At 42.3% G+C, this 19,527-nt stretch overlaps 2 long non-coding RNA genes across 2 annotated transcripts; both read left to right on the forward strand.

Annotated features, from left to right (window-relative positions):
- Positions 1-8,175: 8,175 nt before the first annotated feature.
- LOC121977473 lies at positions 8,176-8,700 on the forward strand. The gene is made up of 3 exons (XR_006110859.1): positions 8,176-8,276; positions 8,385-8,459; positions 8,653-8,700. It is a non-coding gene; the product is annotated as an uncharacterized LOC121977473 (long non-coding RNA).
- A 6,532-nt stretch (positions 8,701-15,232) lies between these two features.
- Positions 15,233-15,955, forward strand: LOC121977474. Its single transcript, XR_006110860.1, has 4 exons — positions 15,233-15,292; positions 15,413-15,526; positions 15,635-15,709; positions 15,903-15,955. It is a non-coding gene; the product is annotated as an uncharacterized LOC121977474 (long non-coding RNA).
- Positions 15,956-19,527: the final 3,572 nt, after the last annotated feature.

Genomic DNA, 19,527 nt, shown 5'->3' on the forward strand with positions numbered 1-19,527 from the left:
CCCTTCCGGGCGTATGGAGTGTGACGTAGCTCGTCCAAACATGAAGCTCCACGTGGCGACGCGGCGAGGGGATAAACTTTGCATCCCGGGCGCCTGGATCCCTTCAGGGTGCCCGGACCTTTGTTTTTTCAGCAACCTGCAAAAACATTAGTCCGAGGCAAAATGTAAAACTACCCTGTAAAATTAAGTGTTAGCACAGTTAAGTTATATGATAATAAATGCAGTAATTTGATTCCATCTTCTCGAGACTGGGATCTAGTCACAATTTCAACTTAGACTTCCGAAATGGATCAAAGTTGGATCGACGCCTAATGTTCCCTTCGCGAGAACGCGTCCTTACAGTCACTCCCCTTCAGTGACTTACCTCAACTTACCTGTCAGACGTCCGGTCAGGCCTTCGACCAGTCTGGACTTCGTGCCAGCTATCAGGTCAGCCCGTTGACCTAGCTGAACTTCGTGCCAGCTATCAGGTCAGCTCGTCGACCTAGTTGGATTTTGTGCCAGCTATCAGGTCAGCTCGTCGACCTAACCCGTCGATTTGTGATATGTTCCCAAATCTCCTTCCACTGTTCCGTCACACACACAAAAAACACCGCTCCTGTTGCCTCCTCCTACTCGAGCTAAAACATATATCTTCTTTAACATATATCTTCTTTAACATGTATCTTCTTTAACATATATCTTCTTCAACATGTATCTTCTTTAACATACATAAAATATATCACAAAATGTATCATCGAAACAACTTATACTGTAGGTGAGTAGTACTTACATCCTTTCGCTAGATCTTACTATTATAGGGTATAGGGAAGATAATCCTCTTTTGTACGCCTTAATCTCCAAGTCACCCTTCCCGCGCGTACTAATCCTTGTGAAAACTCCCCTCTTAGATTCTTCTCTTGAAGAACTTAGAACTTGGAACCCTATGGTTCTTGGCCGAAAACTAAAAAGAGGAGAAGAGGAATTTCGGCTAGGGAGGAGAAGAGGAAACCAAAAATTAGGTTTTTGGTCTCTTCCATTCCCTTTTATACTAAGTGGAAGTTGAAGCATCTCTTCACACATAATCTATATTTAATGAATAGTTTCCTATTTCCATTGTGATGCTTTACCACCACCTAATGGCTACTTAAACCAATCTTAAATTAAGGGTCTAGGATTCAAATCCCATCTTGGGTCATTTATATTTATATTTTTATTTCTTTTCTTTTCTTTTCTTCTATTTCTTTTTGCTCTTTTGGAAAAGAGGAAATTTATAGGTGTTACGATCCCCCATACCTTATAAAAAATTCATCTTCGAACTTAGAACAATTGTGAATACTTCTGTCTCATATCATCCTCGCGTTCTCATGTTGCCTCTTCATTCTGTTGACTTTGCCACAGTACTTTTACTAACGGTATCTCTTTGTTCCTCAACTTCTTAACTTCTCGATCTATTATCTAAATAGGTCGACTTTCATAAATGAGATCCTCTTGAACTTGTACCATCTGTGACTCAATTGTTGAAGCAATCCTAATGGTCCGTGCGACCATGTGTTTTGGTGTTTGGGCAAAGGGTTTAAGTTAGGTTCACCCTTGTATTTGATATGTGTATTTGAGTTATGTAGGTTTGCAGGATACACATGAGACTCAGGTTGATGGCTTCGGGTCCGGTGAAGGATAAAACATTTGAGGGACCGTGGACAAGGCAGCAAGGACAAGGGCCGAGGGAAGCGACTTCGAGGCATACGCGGAGGATAGTATTGGGGACGAGCCGCAGGCTTGAATGCATCCGAGGGACGAGAGCCAAAGAAAGTAGGCTTGAAGGCAAGAGGTAAAGGCTGTAAAGAAGCGTCAAGTGAGTCATAAGGGTGAGGGTACGAGTGCACGAGAGATTGTACTCAGAATAAAATCCTAGTTTTAGGGTTTTACTGTAGCGATACTGTATCAGTACTGTAGCGCTAGTGTAGCAGTACTGTAGCGCTACTGTAGCAGTCGACTGCATGTTTTAGCAGTCGACTGGGTGCGAACAGAATGGTTCTGTTCGTTCGGTCAGTGTGGATCAGTCGAATGCATGTTTTAGCAGTCGACTGCACCAGTCGAAACTTGCAGTTGACTAGTATCGAGCCGTTGGGATGTAACGGTCGAATTTCCACAGAGGGCAGTCGACTGCATGTTTTGGCAGTCGACTGGTAGGCGGGGTTTTCAACCCGCGGCCTATATAACCAAAGCTTGGGAGCTTGATTATAGTTGACGAAATAGAGGTGGTTAACCCCTATTAGTAGTCTACCAATGCCCTAGCTTCTCAAGAGTCCTTGGTTAGAGTTGTGGTGAGGTTTCTCCACCCACAAAGAGCTACGTGAGCTAGCTGGAGGTCTTCCGGGGAGTAATCCACCGACGGATAGGGATCGTCCACCTCAAGGGCACGTCGTGGAGTAGGAGCTTTATCTCCGAACCACGTAAATGATCGTGTAGCTTGGTTTGCATTCTCTCTTGTCTTTAGTTTAATTTCCTTTAGCTTGTTTGTTTTGTATATTCCGCTGCGCATACTAACAAGTGTAGGAAGATCAATTGATTTGGGGATGTCGTCTATCCAACCCCCTTCAAGCCGGCCACCGATCACCTTACATCAATCAGTTGGTTTACATTGGGAACATGCTTCTTCAGCATTGAGACATGGAATACATTATGGATGGCTGACATCTCCTGAGGTAGTTCCAGCTCATAAGCTACCTTGCCAACCCTTCTAGTGATCAGGTCTGGCCTCACATAACTTGGACTCAACTTTCCTTTCTTTCCAAACTGCATCACTCCTTTCATAGGAGCTACTTTGAGGAACATTGAATCCCCAACCTCAAATTCCAGTGGTCTACGGCGCACATCCGCATAGCTCTTCTGCCGGCTCTGAGTAGTTTCTATTCTCTGGCGAATGTTCTGAATGGCTTTGGTGGTGTCCTCGATAAAATCTGTCTGGAGTCCCATTTATTTCTTTTCACCACCTTCATACCAACAGATAGGAGATCTACATCTTCTCCCATATAGAGCCTCATAGGGTGTCATTCTGATAGTAGTTTGGTGATGTGCGTAGATTGTATACACTTGTTTAGCATGTTTTGATGCACATTCACATGTTTTGAGCATGTTTTATCTATGCATTTTCATACTTCCAGCTTTGCTTTTAGCATATTTACTCTTTTTATTCGGAGATCTGCTTTTGTGCATTTTTTGTACACAGGAGTCATATTTGGTGAAGGATTTATGATCGTGGCCAGATCTGCAAGCAAACCAAAGGAGGAAGGCCCCATCCTTGTGTGACACACGACCCTGCCATGGGGGTTGCCCAGGCCGTGTGGGGATCACCACCCGTGTGGTTGCAGCAGGAAAGGGAGTGGCCATGGCCGTGTGAGTTTCACACGGTCGTGCCAAGTTTTGAAGCCAACAGAGCCAGGCCGTGTACACCACACGACCTTGCAAGCCCTCCAGAGCTGAAGTAGTGCACGACCGTGTAGATCTACATGGTCGTGCAACATTTCCAGAGGCCAAGAATGCCTTGGCCGTGTGCACCACACGACCATGTAGGAGCTTCAGAGCCGGAGGCAGTGCAGGCCGTGTAGATCTACACGGCCGTGCAAGGGGAGCAATGGCAGAGCAAGCCACGGTTGTGTCTCACACACGGTCGTGTGAGACAGGCAGAGAAGGGAGTAGCACAGGTCGTGTGAGCTTCACACTGCCGTGTCTCGGGTCCATGTGGCTCCCAAACCCCCCTTCTATATAATGCCTTCTTCAAGATTTGAAAGGAGATCTTCTCCCTTTTGGGGGGAAAGAAGTTTTGGGGTGTTCCTCCACCTTCTTGGAGGGATTTCCCGGCGATCTAAGGGCAGATCTTCATCGTTTCGACTCCGGAAGCAAGGATTGGATTCGAAGACCGTTTTTCATTGTAGATAAGCCTTTCTTCCCTTTCTTTCTTGGATTTGGGGATCAAGATGCTTGTAATCTTCTTATTTTCGGATTTCTTTCCTCATTTTAAGGATTAGATCTCTTTGTTCTAGGATGGAGGGAGTATTTGTAATGAAGATTTAATGTAAAATTCTTGTGGATTTGCCAATTCCCTATTTCTATCATTTTGTCCTGTTTATATCTCTTTGATCTTGTGTGGTTTGTTGTGATTTGGACCTAATTCCCATATTTGATTGAATGTTTGAATATCTTGTGGATCTTGTAGAGATTGTTTCTCATTCAATTTTTTTAGGGACGTTCGTGACAGGAACAAGTCCGTGTAAGGACGATTGAGAGATAATCTCGAGGGTGAAATAGGATTATTCAAGAAGGTAGGATAGATTGTGTGCATTAATCTTTTGTATCTCGATGAGATTGAGAAGTAATGAGTTCCTATGTTGATTATCCGAGGGGCGCACGTGACAGGCAAGCCCGTGTAAGGATATCATAGGATTCATACCTAATTGATCACATTTAGATATAAATTGCAGTCCTAGGCTGGTTGTCTATTGCAAGAGGAAACCGACAACCTTCTACAAATGATGGACAATTGAGGAATAAGATTTGGTAGATCATTTACATTGAATAACCTTACAAAAAAACCGAAACTCCTAGAACATACCCCTTATTCTTGTTTCTTATTCTTTAGTTTTTATGTTTTACTTTGCATAGTTATACTTTGCTTTTGTCAATCCATTGATTAGTTGTTTAGCTAACTCGTGTTGAGACATCTCTAGTGGTTATTCCAATTCCTGTGGATACGATATCTTTTATTATTACTTACGACATTTTCGTATACTTGCGGAACGTCAACACTTGGTAGCTATTATTGTATGCAAATTCTGCTAAGCATAGGTATCAGCACCAGCTTCCTTTGAAATCTAAGGCACAAGCCCGTAGCATATCCTCTAGAACTTGATTTACTTGTTCTGTTTGCCCGTCAGTTTGAGGATGAAATGTCGTGCTAAACTGCAGCTTAGTGCCAAGGGCTCTGAACACACTCCCAGAAGTGTGAAGTAAAGCGACCATCTCTATCCGAAATTATGGTTTTGAGAATTCCATGCAATCTGATAATCTCTTTAACATACATTTGCGCTAGCTGTTCGATAGAGTAAGATATTCTAATAGCTAGAAAATGAGCAGACTTGGTCAATCTGTCCATTATTACCCAGATAACATCGTAACCATTCGTGGTTCTGGGTAATCCTACTATGAAGTCCATAGATATATCTTTCCACTTTCACTCTGGAATCTGAATAGGTTGCAGAACTCCGCCCGGTCTCTGATGTTCTGCTTTAACCCGTTGACATGTCAGGCAAGTACTGACATATCTTGCTATGTCTCTTTTCATTCCAGACCACTAGAATTGTTCCTTTACATCTTGGTACATCTTGGTGGAACCAGAATGCATAGCGTAGGGTGTTCCATGGGCTTCATCTAAAATTTTCTGTCGCAGTTCTGCTTGATTAGGGGTACAGAGATGATCACAATAATATAGTATCTCACGGTCTAATACTTGGAACTCTCCATTTTCTCCTTCTTGTATTCCCCGCTTGATCTTTTGAATATTAGAATCTTCATCTTGCCCTTTCTGTATATCTCCAAGCAGGGTTGACACTAATGTCAAGGTGGAGAGCTGCCCAGTAACAATTTCAAGCCCAAAATTTACTATTCCTTTCTGTAGGAGATGAGACATAGCAGATAAGGACAATAAAGTTGTGCAAGATTTCCTACTTAGTGCATTTGCCACTTTGTTTGCCTTCCCTGGATGGTAGAGGATTTCACAATCATAGTTTTTTTACCAGTTTAAGTCATATCCTCTGTCTCATGTTCAGGTCTTTCTGAGTGAAGAAATACCTAAGACTCTGGTGATCTGTGTAAATCTTGCACTGAGCTCCGTATAAATAATGCCTCCAAATTTTGAGAGCGAAGACTACCGTTGCTAACTCAAGATCATGAGTAGGATAGTTCTTCTCATAATCCTTGAGTTGTCTCGAGGCATAGGCAATGACTTTGTCATTCTGTATCAGTACAGCACCGCGCCCCAATTTAGAAGCATCACTGTAAACATCGAAGCTTTCGCTATTCTCTGGAAGAGTCAAGATTGGAGCACTGGTCAGTCTCCTTTTCAGTTCAGTGAAACTCTTCTCACAATCCTTTATCCACTCAAATTTTTTGTTCTTTCTGGTAAGTACTGTTAATGGGGAGGCGATCCTTGAGAAGTTCTCTACAAATTTCCTATAGTAGTCTGCTAACCCAAGGAAACTCCTGATTTCACTGGCATTCAAGGGTCTACTCCAGTTACTCACAGCTTCTATTTTCGTCGGGTCCACTATAACCTCATCCTTGGAAATAATGTGACCTAGGAAGGACACTTGATCAAGCCAGAACTTGCACTTAGAGAACTTTGCGTACAACTGGCTCTGCTGAAGAATCTGTAATACTGTCCTCAGATGTTCAACATGTCCTTCCTGAGTTCTGGAGTATATAAGGATATCGTCTATGAAGATGATTGCAAACTTATCCAAATATGCTTTGAATACTCTGTTCATCAGATCCATAAACGTAGCAGGAGCATTCGTCACTCCAAAAGGCATGACTACAAACTCGTAATGTCTATACCTCGTTCGGAATGCCGTCTTCGGTACATCATCTGCTTTCACTTTCACTTGATGATATCCAGACCGCAATTTTATTTTGGAAAAGACTATGGGTTTCTTTAACTAATCAAATAGATCATCAATTCTCGGCAGGGGATACCAATTTTTGATTGTTACTTTGTTCAGCGCTCGGTAGTCCACACACATTCGCATGGACCCGTCCTTCTTCTTTATGAACAACATCGGAGCTCCCCATGGTGAGTGACTAGGGTGAATAAAACCCTTGTCGAGTTGCTCCTGTAGCTGTCCCTGAAGTTCTTTCAATTCTGTCGGAGCCATTCGATAGGGTGCCTTTGAGATTGGATTGGTACCAGGGATGAGTTCAATCTCAAATTCAATTTCCCTATCTGGGGCTAAGCCGGGCAACTCATCCAGAAACATTTCTGGGTAGTCACATACGACTCTAACTTCCTCTAGCTTTTGGTCTCTTTCTTGTTGGGTATTAACTACATGAGCTAGAAATCCAGTACATCCATCGACTAACATTTTGTGAGCTTTTATGGCCGAAAAAAATTTCTAGGTTCTCTTCTTTGATTTTCCGATGAACTCAAACTCAGGTTCTGCCTCGGGTTGGAATAGGACTCTTCGCTTACGACACTCGATGTAAGCACCATACTTGCTCAGAAAGTCTATCCCAAAAATAACATCATAATCAGACATGTTCAGCATTATCAGATCACTGTACAGTTCTCTGTCTGAAATTTTGACTGGCACAACATGTAGCCAGTGCGTAGATGTCATTATCTCTCCCGAGGGTAGTGTCATCAAGAATTGTCCGCATTGGACCTCTGGGAGTATACCTATTCTTTCAGCAAATGCTATGGAGACAAACGAATGAGTTGCCCTAGTATCAAATAACACAGTTGCATATTGACTAAAAATATGTATCTGACCTGTGACTACAGTGGAGGCGTTTGCTACATCCTCTCTGGTAAGGGAGAAAACTCGAGCATTTGTATAACTTAGTGGGGCCTCCAGTCTACCTTGGCTAATATGAGGACCCTCCAACGCGGCCTGCATCTGGTGTAGCTGTGCCTGCTTGACTCCATATTAAACAGGTTGTGCTGGAGGTAGGTTATGTAAAATACCGGAAATAGGCGAATATGAATAAGGGAATTTTCCGGAATTTTTGGACATTTTTCGGGAATTTTTCGGAGCTCGTATGGACGAGTTAACGGGGATGAAAACGGGGCCCGGAGAAAAGCCTATTGTAGGCTACCCAATTAAGCGAGGAATTGTTTCTTTTATAATTCCTTTTTACTTATTCTAATTTCTTTTCCTTATTTCTCTTCCTCGCCAAAACCTGCTGCCCTCTTCCCTTCTTCCCGATCGCCTCTGCCCTAGCCACCTCGCGCCGCCACCACTGCCGACGCCGACCCTCTCCTTGCTGCCACTCTAGGTCACGGATTGGTGGGGTTTTTGTGCTTTGAGGGGGTGTTTCTAATTTATGGCAGCAACCCTTCCTGTCGCATTTTGATATCCAGCAGTGATCTCAATCGTGAAGTGAAGTTTTATGCTATGGATTTGCAGTCAAGGATGCAATTGTGATCATGAGGTGCATTAGAACTTGCTGTGGGGTTGTGCTGTGGTTGGACAGCCACTCCTTTCGGTATCTACTGGCTTCTGCAACGGGTGTCAACCTAGGTAAGATGTAGGAAATTGGATTGTCCTTGTTGTAGCTTGGTTGGAAATTCTATATGTTTAAGAATATGGATTAATTACTGTTTTGGTTTGTTCGTTTTGTTCCAGCAGCAATTTATCTGTGCTGGCTGTAAACAATCCTAATTGGGCAACAACTTTATGACTTCCAGCAGCGGTTGATTTGAGGTAAGGATTATGGTTTTGATCTTTGGGTTAGATTATTGCTAGTTGTGTTAGCAATAATTATTGATTTAGGTTTATAAGTTGTATAACGGTGTAGTTGGGGTTAATGAAACTAACCCTAACTGGTCAGTGGATTAGAAATTAGTTTAGCTATTTGTTTATAATTAAATTAGCTAAACTGTGCGATTTAACACAGGACTTTGACGCGAGACGAGTATCTCGGAGTCAGATTGGACCTTTCTATTTTCGGAGGCGGGTACTTTGACTTATGTCTTTTGATATGCATGATAATATGTTTAACATATAACAATAATTGTGTTACCTGTTTATTTCGGTTGGTCACTACATGATTAGTACATGTTGTTTGTTTATTTATTCTGCACTACATATTATCTACCTGATCACATATGCCTTAGGTAGTGACCTAACCACATGCTCTGTTATATTCTGGATCTAGGGTTTATTTGATACCCTCTTCGATTTGTGTGCCTTCTATTTGATACGTCTTCTTGTGGTACACACTTTGTATCTATTTATATAGATCATGCCATGTTATTCATGAGATTGCCATGTTTAGTATCATGCATCATGATTGCATGCTGTGCGATTGTCGGCTCTATTTTGGTTGAGCTCATCGCCAGTTACATGTACTGCACACATCACCCATGGATTTGTATATCGGTGGTGTGTGGCGGTTCTTTGTTTGCTCCGTAATGACTCGGTGTGGCCGTGATCGATTCCGCCTGTTTGGCTCGTTGGCATTTAGGGTAGCGGTGGTAGCCGGCGGATGGTGGACTTTGTTTGGCTCCGTTGGTCGGGAGACTCGGCGTGGTAGCCGGCAGAGATATCCTCCCGTCATCGTGTACCGGAGATGAGAGCATTGAGCTCCCCATTTATGATTTGGGGTCACGGGACAGGCGACAGCATTCCGTTTACTCTGTCATTGCACAGGAGCATTGATTTCAGAGTATGGGGTTGACATATGCATTTATTGCATTTTTATTTGCTTGTGATTGCTGCACTTATATGCTGCATTTGTTTGGATGCATTGATTGACATGCATACAGGATTATGACTCACTCGGTCTGACGACCTGTTACCTTTATACTTTGATCCGGTCAGTACAGTTATCTTCTGATTTCATTTCAGTTGCATTTATCCTCCTCATATTCAGGAGACTGTACGCATGATTAGTGTTGTCTATCAGTTGTACCTGCTGAGTGTTGGACTCACCCCGCCTCCATTGTTGATATATTTTCAGGTTGAGGCTGTCCGGAGCAGTTCCAGTCGCTGGCCCCCATCTGCACGTAGAGCTGGTTCTCTACTAGGTTGTTATTTGCTTTATTTTGGTTTTTCTTCCATCAGACTATGTTTTAGTTTTGTTTTGGATTTTATTTATGGATATTGTACGGATTGTTACCGTTTGATGGACTTTTGGATGGTTTGGTTTTTATTCTACTATATGCCTGCCTGGACGGCAGAAGAGGTGAGTTCGTTGGATTTGAGCTTTACGAGTGTAGTGGAGTAGGGTGGATTTCGAGTCAGAGTCCTATTGTTGTTGTTTACTATTATTAACTGCGTGGTTGTGACAGCCAGAGGCTGGATATCTTTATTAACTGCGTGGTGTTTGTCTTTATTTTTTTGTTATCATCCCAGCCGCCTGTGGCTGAGGTATATGAGATGTAGAAAAGTTTCAGATTGTCCACCATACAGGGGAGATGCTGCCGAAATTTTCTCGGACAGGGACTCCTCTGGGGGCGTGACAATTTAGTGGTATCAGAGCGGGTTATAATACCTGCTTTTGGTGTTTTGGAGATTTATCAGATACCTGTTGTTGGTATTCTGGATATTTGGGTTAGCCAGGTTTGCGAGTCAAACTGGGCATTTTTGGATTTTCGATATGTTTATGTTTCGGATTTCCGTTTCGGATTTATATGGATTTCCGACGATGTTTCTCGTTCGGAATTTTGAGGTCAAAAGTTGGGGACTGGATAGCGATGGAATATCTCCAGACAGCAAATAGGTATGATGTTTATTTTATGATAGTTATGACATGTATTAGCACTTTATCTTTAGTACCTGTCTGGTTGTTGTAGCCATATTACATGTGATGGGTTAGCCACTGATCTTGCTCGACCCTAATAGAGATCAAGGATTATAGTCTCTGGTGATTTTATATATCTTACCACTAGTAGTTTTAGCTTTTGTTACTACTAGATGGTTAGGAAATGGAGGCACATACCAGCCTCTGCTATTGTTAGCTGGGTAGTGGATGATACCTACATATTCCTGTTGACTTAGCCAGGAGAGTTTTATACTCATATCTTTTGGATATTAGGGTACCAGGTACGATGGAAATTGCTCATTGGGAGTTACCATGTTTGATCATTGTTGAGAATGGTTTGAGGTTGAGGGATATTGTGATATAAGATATTATGATATGTTGATTTCTAATAATTTATGAGAGTAAATGTTATGTGGTTGTTTGATGATCCATTATTAGATATTTGTTTTGATGATCTATTAGTGGATAACTATTTTGATGATTTATATTTGGGTTGTTATTGATGGTGACATAGTGAGTGTCATTTATGATATTCACAAGGTTGATGTTAATAATTGGTGATCAGATTATAAATTGGAAGCTAGAGAGTTTATATGCCTATGAGATTTTTGATTTTTATAAATCTGGTTAATTGTGGTTAGTTAACAGGATGATAAAATTGATATTTGTTTCATCTGATATTAAACTATGTGGATAAATAATGATTTGATGTTTTGAATGCTAACTTACCCTCATGGAGAGTAGAGACTTATTCATCTGATATTAGTGGGCTGATATTTTTGAGGATAAAAAAAAAAAAAATGAAATGAGGGTGTCTTGATGATATTGAATTCTAGCTTTTTCTTTTGGGTCGTACACATTTATTCATATGATATTATGTGGATTGACATTCTCTAGTTTGAGATGATGTATTAGTGTTGAATTGACCCATGAACTGATTTAGTTATTTGATAATGTAGTATACCATTTGATCGTAGTTTGATATACCTTAGTTGCTTGTGGAGGATTAAGGTATTCTTGATTAGTTAGTAGATGGATGATTTAGTTTTGTTGGTTGATGAGTAGAGGATTGTCATACTCTATTCTTAGAGGTTTGAACCTTTAGGTTGTTTGTGCTTAGTTATGTATCTAGAGCACATTTGAGTACATGCTTTGTACTGACGTGGAAAGGACGGATTCAGCCGTATATCATTGTCGGCTTGGATAGGTTATAGAGGATCGATGTATCCTATTCCATGAAGACTTTGACCATGGACTGTATATATCTGGTGGGATAACTTAGAGGGTGCATTGGGATATATGACCCCGCTGATGTAAGGAAGTGTAGAGCTAATTGCTTAACACTTATGGGATACACTCGTTACTAGTGTATACTGGAAGAGTACATTTGGATTTATGATGATAAAATTTTTTTTCCATTAGATATGGTCTTGGTAGTGTATGACATTGACTTGCAATGTTATACGATGGTGTGTATATCTTCCTTGTTCGATACTGGTTCCTTTGAACCTAGAGCAGGGTTGTTATTGGATGATTAGGCTGCTCTATTTGAGTTGCTTTTGATTGATGTATTCATGCTTGATACATATGCATGAATTTGGTTTAAATATACCCGTAACCCATGAGTGTTGGTAGTATAAGGTTGGTCTTTGATTGAGCTGGTATGCTGATTTTGCATGTCTATGTTGCATGTATATTATGATTGTTATGTGTTGTAGGAGTCCTATGGTAGACTGTCCATTTGCCAGTAGTATATATATCCATGTTCTGATGTGGTTTGAAGGCTCCTTGTGGATTATAGATATGTAGTTCGGAGTATGTATCCGGAGGTATTATTGAAGATAGCTTGTTGATTAAATCCGAGATGTAGTATAAGTACATCGGTGGTGTTTTGATGGAGGCATTTTGTCGATTTAATCTGAGTTGTGATATGTACATATGTGTTTGGTGTGGTATATGAGGTATCTTTTTGATTATGTTTGATATGTGAGTGCACCTGGGTTTAGTATGTTTTATTGGAAGCATATGTCGGTTATATGATATGTTATGTGAGTGCTGTTTGAGGTGTATTGTTGATTTTACCGATGTTGATTTTGCACACGTGTTCGGTATGTATTGTTGGATGTATCATACTGAATATACCTGAGATGTGAGTATGTTTGGTGTATAATAATTGGAGGATTTTGTTGATCATACATATGTTGTGTGAGCATGTGTGCTAGGTGTATACATTGGTAGCAGTATGATGATTTTACTTATGCTGAATGCAGGATGTGGAGTGTCTGCATTATGTCATTGTTGGACTTACCCATCAATTAATTTTCCTATCAGTGGATGACCCACTAGGATGCTGATAGAGTTGACGATGGATTTGATTAGTTACTAGGTTGTTATAGCCTAGGCTAACCACAGTGAATTGTGGTAGAGAGATCTTGTACAGCCTCTAGCTGGATAGTTAGGTGCCTTGGGGTACTTATGTATTATTTTGTGGTGGAGCGTTGCTCCCACATATCACGGATTGCTGGTAGAGGAACATTGCTCCCATATTTATTGCAGATACATATTTCAGATTATTTGTGGTGGAGTGTTGCTCCCACATATTGAGGATTTCTTGTGATAGAGCGTTGCTCCCACATATGTGGTGTTTCCTGTGATGGAGCGTTGCTCTCACACTGGAGGATTTATTTTTTGGTGATTTATGTTGTTGATGATAAGATATTTCGATTTATTATCGGAGATCTTATGGATAGGAATGTCTGTTATACGGACATTTTGTGTCTTGAGTTTTGCCATATAGGCTTACAGTGCCTTAGAGGTTTTTAGAGACTTGGTGATTTTGGTATTTCCAGGATGTTTGGATAGGTTTCCATTGTATTTGTGGATGATGTTGTGATTTATTTCAGATCCGCGGTGAGTCACGCACATCATCTTTGCATAGATCTAGAGATGTTTCGATGAGAACATCTATATGTGATTGTCAGTAGTGCTAATTTGGATTGTCTTTTGTTATGATGTTTGGGACACACGGTCACCAGTAGGAGTGTACCGTGGTTCCACAGGAGATAGAGGTTGTTACGGTTGGGAGCAGCCGAAATCAGTGTAGGAGATCCGCAGTCTTTTGTGACTCGCAGGATATTACAGACCTTTCGTCGAGGGTTTCTCCGCATAGCTATGCTACTTTCACGCGTGACCATGAAAGACGTGAAGTTTACTTGGACTGAGGATTGCAAGACCAGCTTCTAGTAGCTGAAGCGGAGACTAGTGTCGGCTTTGATTTTTGGTTTTTACCTTCGGAAGAGGACGAATTTGTCCTCTACACCGACGCGTCTCTACAGGGTATGGGTGTTGTTCTGGTGCAGCACGGTAGAGTATTCTTATATGCTTCTCGATAGTTGAGGGAGCCTGAGAAGAAAATACTCAGTTCATGATCTGGAGTTGGCCGCTGTTATTTTTGCCCTGAAGATTTGGCGGCAGTACATGTACATTGAGATTCTCACTGACCATCGGAGTCTCAAATATCTGTTCATTCAGATGGAACTTAATCTTCGACCGAGGAGATAGATGGAGTTCCTGAAGTATTATGATTGTACCATTAGCTATCACCTGGGAGAAGCTAATGTGGTTACCGATGCACTTAGCTAGAGGTCCAAAGGGACTTTAGCTTGCCACCGAGTTGTGGTCACAGATTTGATTCAGGATTTCTCTAAGTTAGACATTGAGGAGCAGGGGTAGACAGAGCATAGTTGCTCAGTCGTCGATCAGGACGAGAATCCGAGAGACCCAGTTGTTGAGACCTCATAGAGCTCAACGTGAGGCAAAGTGGTCCATATTATCAGACAGAGGATGCTAGAGGCATAAGACTGCCAGAAGTGTTATGCTGACCGGAGTCGGAGACCCTTAGAGTTCTCCATTTGCGACCAGGTATTTCTACGAGTTTCACCCACGAAAGGGGTGAAGAGATTGACCTCAGAAGTAAGCTAGCTCCGCGATACATTGGACCTTTCCAGATCTCGGAAAGGATTGGAGCAGTAGCTTATCGGTTGACACTATTGCCGTCCTTGGCAGGCGTTCACGCCGTATTTCACGTATCTACGCTGAGGAGATACGTACCCGATCTGATACATGTGTTGATAGATAATCTCAGTTCTCCGTTCAGCCTGACATTACATATGAGGAGATTTCGGTACGGATTCTGGACCGGAAAGAGCGTCAGTGCGGAACAAGACTATCCGGCTGATTAAAGTCGGATGGCAGCATCATTCGGACGAGGAGGCTACTTGGGAGCTCGAGGATATGATCCGAGCTCGATGTTCCCATCTTTTCACTTGAGGTATGTGATTTATTTACTGTTCAGCATTTATGCACTATATCTGTTGTTAGTACTTGCTGATGGTAGATAACGAAAATTTGGGGACCAAATTTTTATAAGTGGGGGAGAATGTAAAATACCGGAAATAGGCGAATATGAATAAGGGAATTTTCCGGAATTTTTGGACATTTTTCGGGAATTTTTCGGAGCTCGTATGGACGAGTTAACGGGGATGAAAACGGGGCCCGGAGAAAAGCCTATTGTAGGCTACCCAATTAAGCGAGGAATTGTTTCTTTTATAATTCCTTTTTACTTATTCTAATTTCTTTTCCTTATTTCTCTTCCTCGCCAAAACCTGCTGCCCTCTTCCCTTCTTCCCGATCGCCTCTGCCCTAGCCACCTCGCGCCGCCACCACTGCCGACGCCGACCCTCTCCTTGCTGCCACTCTAGGTCACGGATTGGTGGGGTTTTTGTGCTTTGAGGGGGTGTTTCTAATTTCTGGCAGCAACCCTTCCTGTCGCATTTTGATATCCAGCAGTGATCTCAATCGTGAAGTGAAGTTTTATGCTATGGATTTGCAGTCAAGGATGCAATTGTGATCGTGAGGTGCATTAGAACTTGCTGTGGGGTTGTGCTGTGGTTGGACAGCCACTCCTTTCGGTATCTACTGGCTTCTGCAACGGGTGTCAACCTAGGTAAGATGTAGGAAAATGGATTGTCCTTGTTGTAGCTTGGTTGGAAATTCTATATGTTTAAGAATATGGATTAATTACTGTTTTGGTTTGTTCGTTTTGTTCCAGCAGCAATTTATCTGTGCTGGCTGTAAACAATCCTAATTGGGCAACAACTTTATGACTTCCAGCAGCGGTTGATTTGAGGTAAGGATTATGGTTTTGATCTTTGGGTTAGATTATTGCTAGTTGTGTTAGCAATAATTATTGATTTAGGTTTATAAGTTGTATAACGGTGTAGTTGGGGTTAATGAAACTAACCCTAACTGGTCAGTGGATTAGAAATTAGTTTAGCTATTTGTTTATAATTAAATTAGCTAAACTGTGCGATTTAACACAGGACTTTGACGCGAGACGAGTATCTCGGAGTCAGATTGGACCTTTCTATTTTTTTTCGGAGGCGGGTACTTTGACTTATGTCTTTTGATATGCATGATAATATGTTTAACATATAACAGTAATTGTGTTACCTGTTTATTTCGGTTGGTCACTACATGATTAGTACATGTTGTTTGTTTATTTATTCTGCACTACATATTATCTACCTGATCACATATGCCTTAGGTAGTGACCTAACCACATGCTCTGTTATATTCTGGATCTAGGGTTTATTTGATACCCTCTTCGATTTGTGTGCCTTCTATTTGATACGTCTTCTTGTGGTACACACTTTGTATCTATTTATATAGATCATGCCATGTTATTCATGAGATTGCCATGTTTAGTATCATACATCATGATTGCATGCTGTGCGATTGTCGGCTCTATTTTGGTTGAGCTCATCGCCAGTTACATCACCCATGGATTTGTATATCTGGTGTGTGGCGGTTATTGGCTCCGTTGGTCGGGCGACTCGGGCCGTGATCGATTCCGCTTTCTGTTTAGCCGTTGGCATTTAGGGTAGCAGCGTGGCAGATGGTGGACTTTGTTTGGCTCAGTTGGTCGGACTCATGGGTAGCGTGAGATATCCTCCCCGTCATCGTGTACCGGAGATGAGAGCATTGAGCTCCCCATTTATGATTTGGGGTCACGGGACAGGAGTCCGACAGCATTCCGTTTACTCTGTCATTGCACAGGAGCATTGATTTGAGTATGGTGACATATGCATTTATTGCATTTTATTTGCTTGTGATTGCTATATGCTGCATTTGTTTGGATGCATTGATTGACATGCATACAGGTTATATGACTCGTCTGACGACCTGTTACCTTTATACTTTGATCCGGTCGGTACGATTATCTTGATTTCATTTCAGTTGCATTTACCCTCCTCATATTCAGGAGACTGTACGCATGATTAGTGTTGTCTGTTATTTGTTTTATTATGCATATCAGTTGTACCTGCTGACTGAGGCTGTCCGGAGCAGTTCCAGTCGCTGGCCCCCATCTGCACGTAGAGCTGGTTCTCTACTAGGTTGTTATTTGCTTTATTTTGGTTTTTCTTCCATCAGACTATGTTTTAGTTTTGTTTTGGATTTTATTTATGGATATTGTACGGATTGTTACCGTTTGATAGACTTTTGGATGGTTTGGTTTTTATTCTACTATATGCCTGCCTGGACGGCAGAAGAGGTGAGTTCGTTGGATTTGAGCTTTACGAGTGTAGTGGAGTAGGGTGGATTTCGAGTCAGAGTCCTATTGTTGTTGTTTACTATTATTAACTGCGTGGTTGTGACAGCCAGAGGCTGGATATCTTTATTAACTGCGTGGTGTTTGTCTTTATTTTTTTGTTATCATCCCAGCCGCCTGTGGCTGAGGTATATGAGATGTAGAAAAGTTTCAGATTGTCCACCATACAGGGGAGATGCTGCCGAAATTTTCTCGGACAGGGACTCCTCTGGGGGCGTGACAGGTTAATCTTGGTTGAGCAATACATGGCCGTATGCCCCTCTTGACCACATGTATAACAGCCACTAGTGCCTTGCGACAGATTCCAGAATACATCTTTCCACACGTGAGACACGTAGCATACTTAGGCTCCTTGCTTACGGATCCTCCCATTTTATTACTCCACTGCTTTCTCTTGGAGCTCCCTTTCCAGGTTGAACCATGGCTTTGGGATTTCTGAGTGCCAGAACTCCCTTGACTTTTATTCTCAATCAGTACTGGCTTCTGCTACTTGATACTATTCAGGTAATGCTCCATGATCAGGGCACTACAAATCAGCTCTTCTGCCGTCTGCGGTCTATTAATTCCGCCAACTACATTCAGAGCTATCTCTGGCCTCAGTATCTTGAGCATTAGCCTTACCCTTTCTCATTCTGTGCTGACCAGCTCGGGGCATAGGCGAGCCATCCTATTGAATTTCTTCACGGCTTTGTCAACTGATAAAATTCCTTGTTGAAATTTCGTGAACTCATCGTAATGTTTGTTCGTGACTCGCATTTGAAAGAACTCTTCGAATAACTCAGTCTCGAAGTCAGACCAGGTCATTTGATTCACTATTCTTTTTGCCTTGACCCGTTCCCACCACATTCTTGCATCACTAGTGAGGCAGAAGGAAGCACACTTTATCTTTTCTACCTCCGGCCAGTCCAGTAGCTCCATTATGTTCTCTAGGGTTTTGAACCATGCTTGAGCATCCCATGGTTCGTTGGTTCCAGAGAAGTTCTCTGGTTTCAGTTTCTGCCACTGGATAAGGTATACTTCCTGCCTCACTACCCTTGCAGGGGCTGCATGTGTAACTGATGGAACCTCGGTCGCAATTGGTGCCACCACATTGGCTTCCGATGGGACTACAGGAGAAGCTTGCTGGTTAGCAGTCTGGGTGGCTATGACCTGCTGCTGTTCGACCAATTTTCTCTGCAGCTGAGTTACTACTTCTAAAAGATTGGGCGGTGGTGCAGACTCATTTGTCTCTGGTTGAGCTTCATTAACTCTCGGTTGTTTAGTCGGCCGTCCTCTGGCCATCTACATGTTCATAACCCAACCAGTGAGACATACGTCATCCCATCATCATTCTTACTTACTGCCCTTAATACTTTCATGTATAAGCATGCTTAATCTTAATAAATAGTTCTTACTAATTATAACAGAAATAAAATGCATAAAAATTGTGAAAAGGTACTTTCTTACTTGGAAGCTGTAGGATCAATGCTTGATATGTGTGTGACGGAAGGGTGGAACTTCGCTCTGATACCAAAACTGTAACGCCCTGCCCTTCTAGTCTTACCTTACAGGACAGACGTTACTCTTTTCATATATAATATTTGACATTCTTACTTATTATATACTGCTTAGTCCAGAGATCTACTCTAAACTTGTTTCAACTGATAGGACGTGACTTGGAGCCAAGCAGAGCTGGAAGGGAGTCTAGAACTTCTAGCGGGTCTGGGCCGTGTGGCCCTGACCGGCTGTGTAGCCTTGCCCGAGAAGGAGCAAGACATGGCCATGTGGCGATGACAGACTATGTAGCCTTGCCGAGGCCATAATTTGGCATGGCCGTGCGTGCCACACGGCCGTGTAAGGTATTCCCTGCTAGCGCAATGCACGACCGTGTGAAGGTCACACGGCCATGTCACCTTAGCTAAGAGAAAGAGGTGCACAACCATGTAAATCCACATGGCTGTATCCCCTTGACCAAGAGGAAGAGGTGCACGGTCGTCTGAATCCACACGGTCGTGTCCCTTTGGCCGAGAGGAAGAGGTGCACGACCGTGTGAATCCACACGGCCGTGTCACCTTGGCCGAGAGGAAGAGGTCCGAAGCCGTGTGAATCCACACGGCCATGTCACGAGCCGTGTGGGGGGTCACACCTTGCTTTACAAAAGGGGTTGTTCTCCCCTTTGTACTTATTTTTGGGTTAGGGTTCTCTTCCATTGCTTGAAGAGGGGTCCTCCCCTTTGGGGAGACCCTAGATCTTCCCTCTTTACCGCTCTAATTACAGCCAAATTAATAAATTCATCCTAAGCAACTAGTGACAATATTTCCTGTAGAGCGGAGAGAAGAAAATACTTTAGCATCAAG

This window comes from Zingiber officinale, chromosome 4B (assembly GCF_018446385.1).
Source record: "Zingiber officinale cultivar Zhangliang chromosome 4B, Zo_v1.1, whole genome shotgun sequence".
Taxonomy (NCBI): domain Eukaryota; kingdom Viridiplantae; phylum Streptophyta; class Magnoliopsida; order Zingiberales; family Zingiberaceae; genus Zingiber; species Zingiber officinale.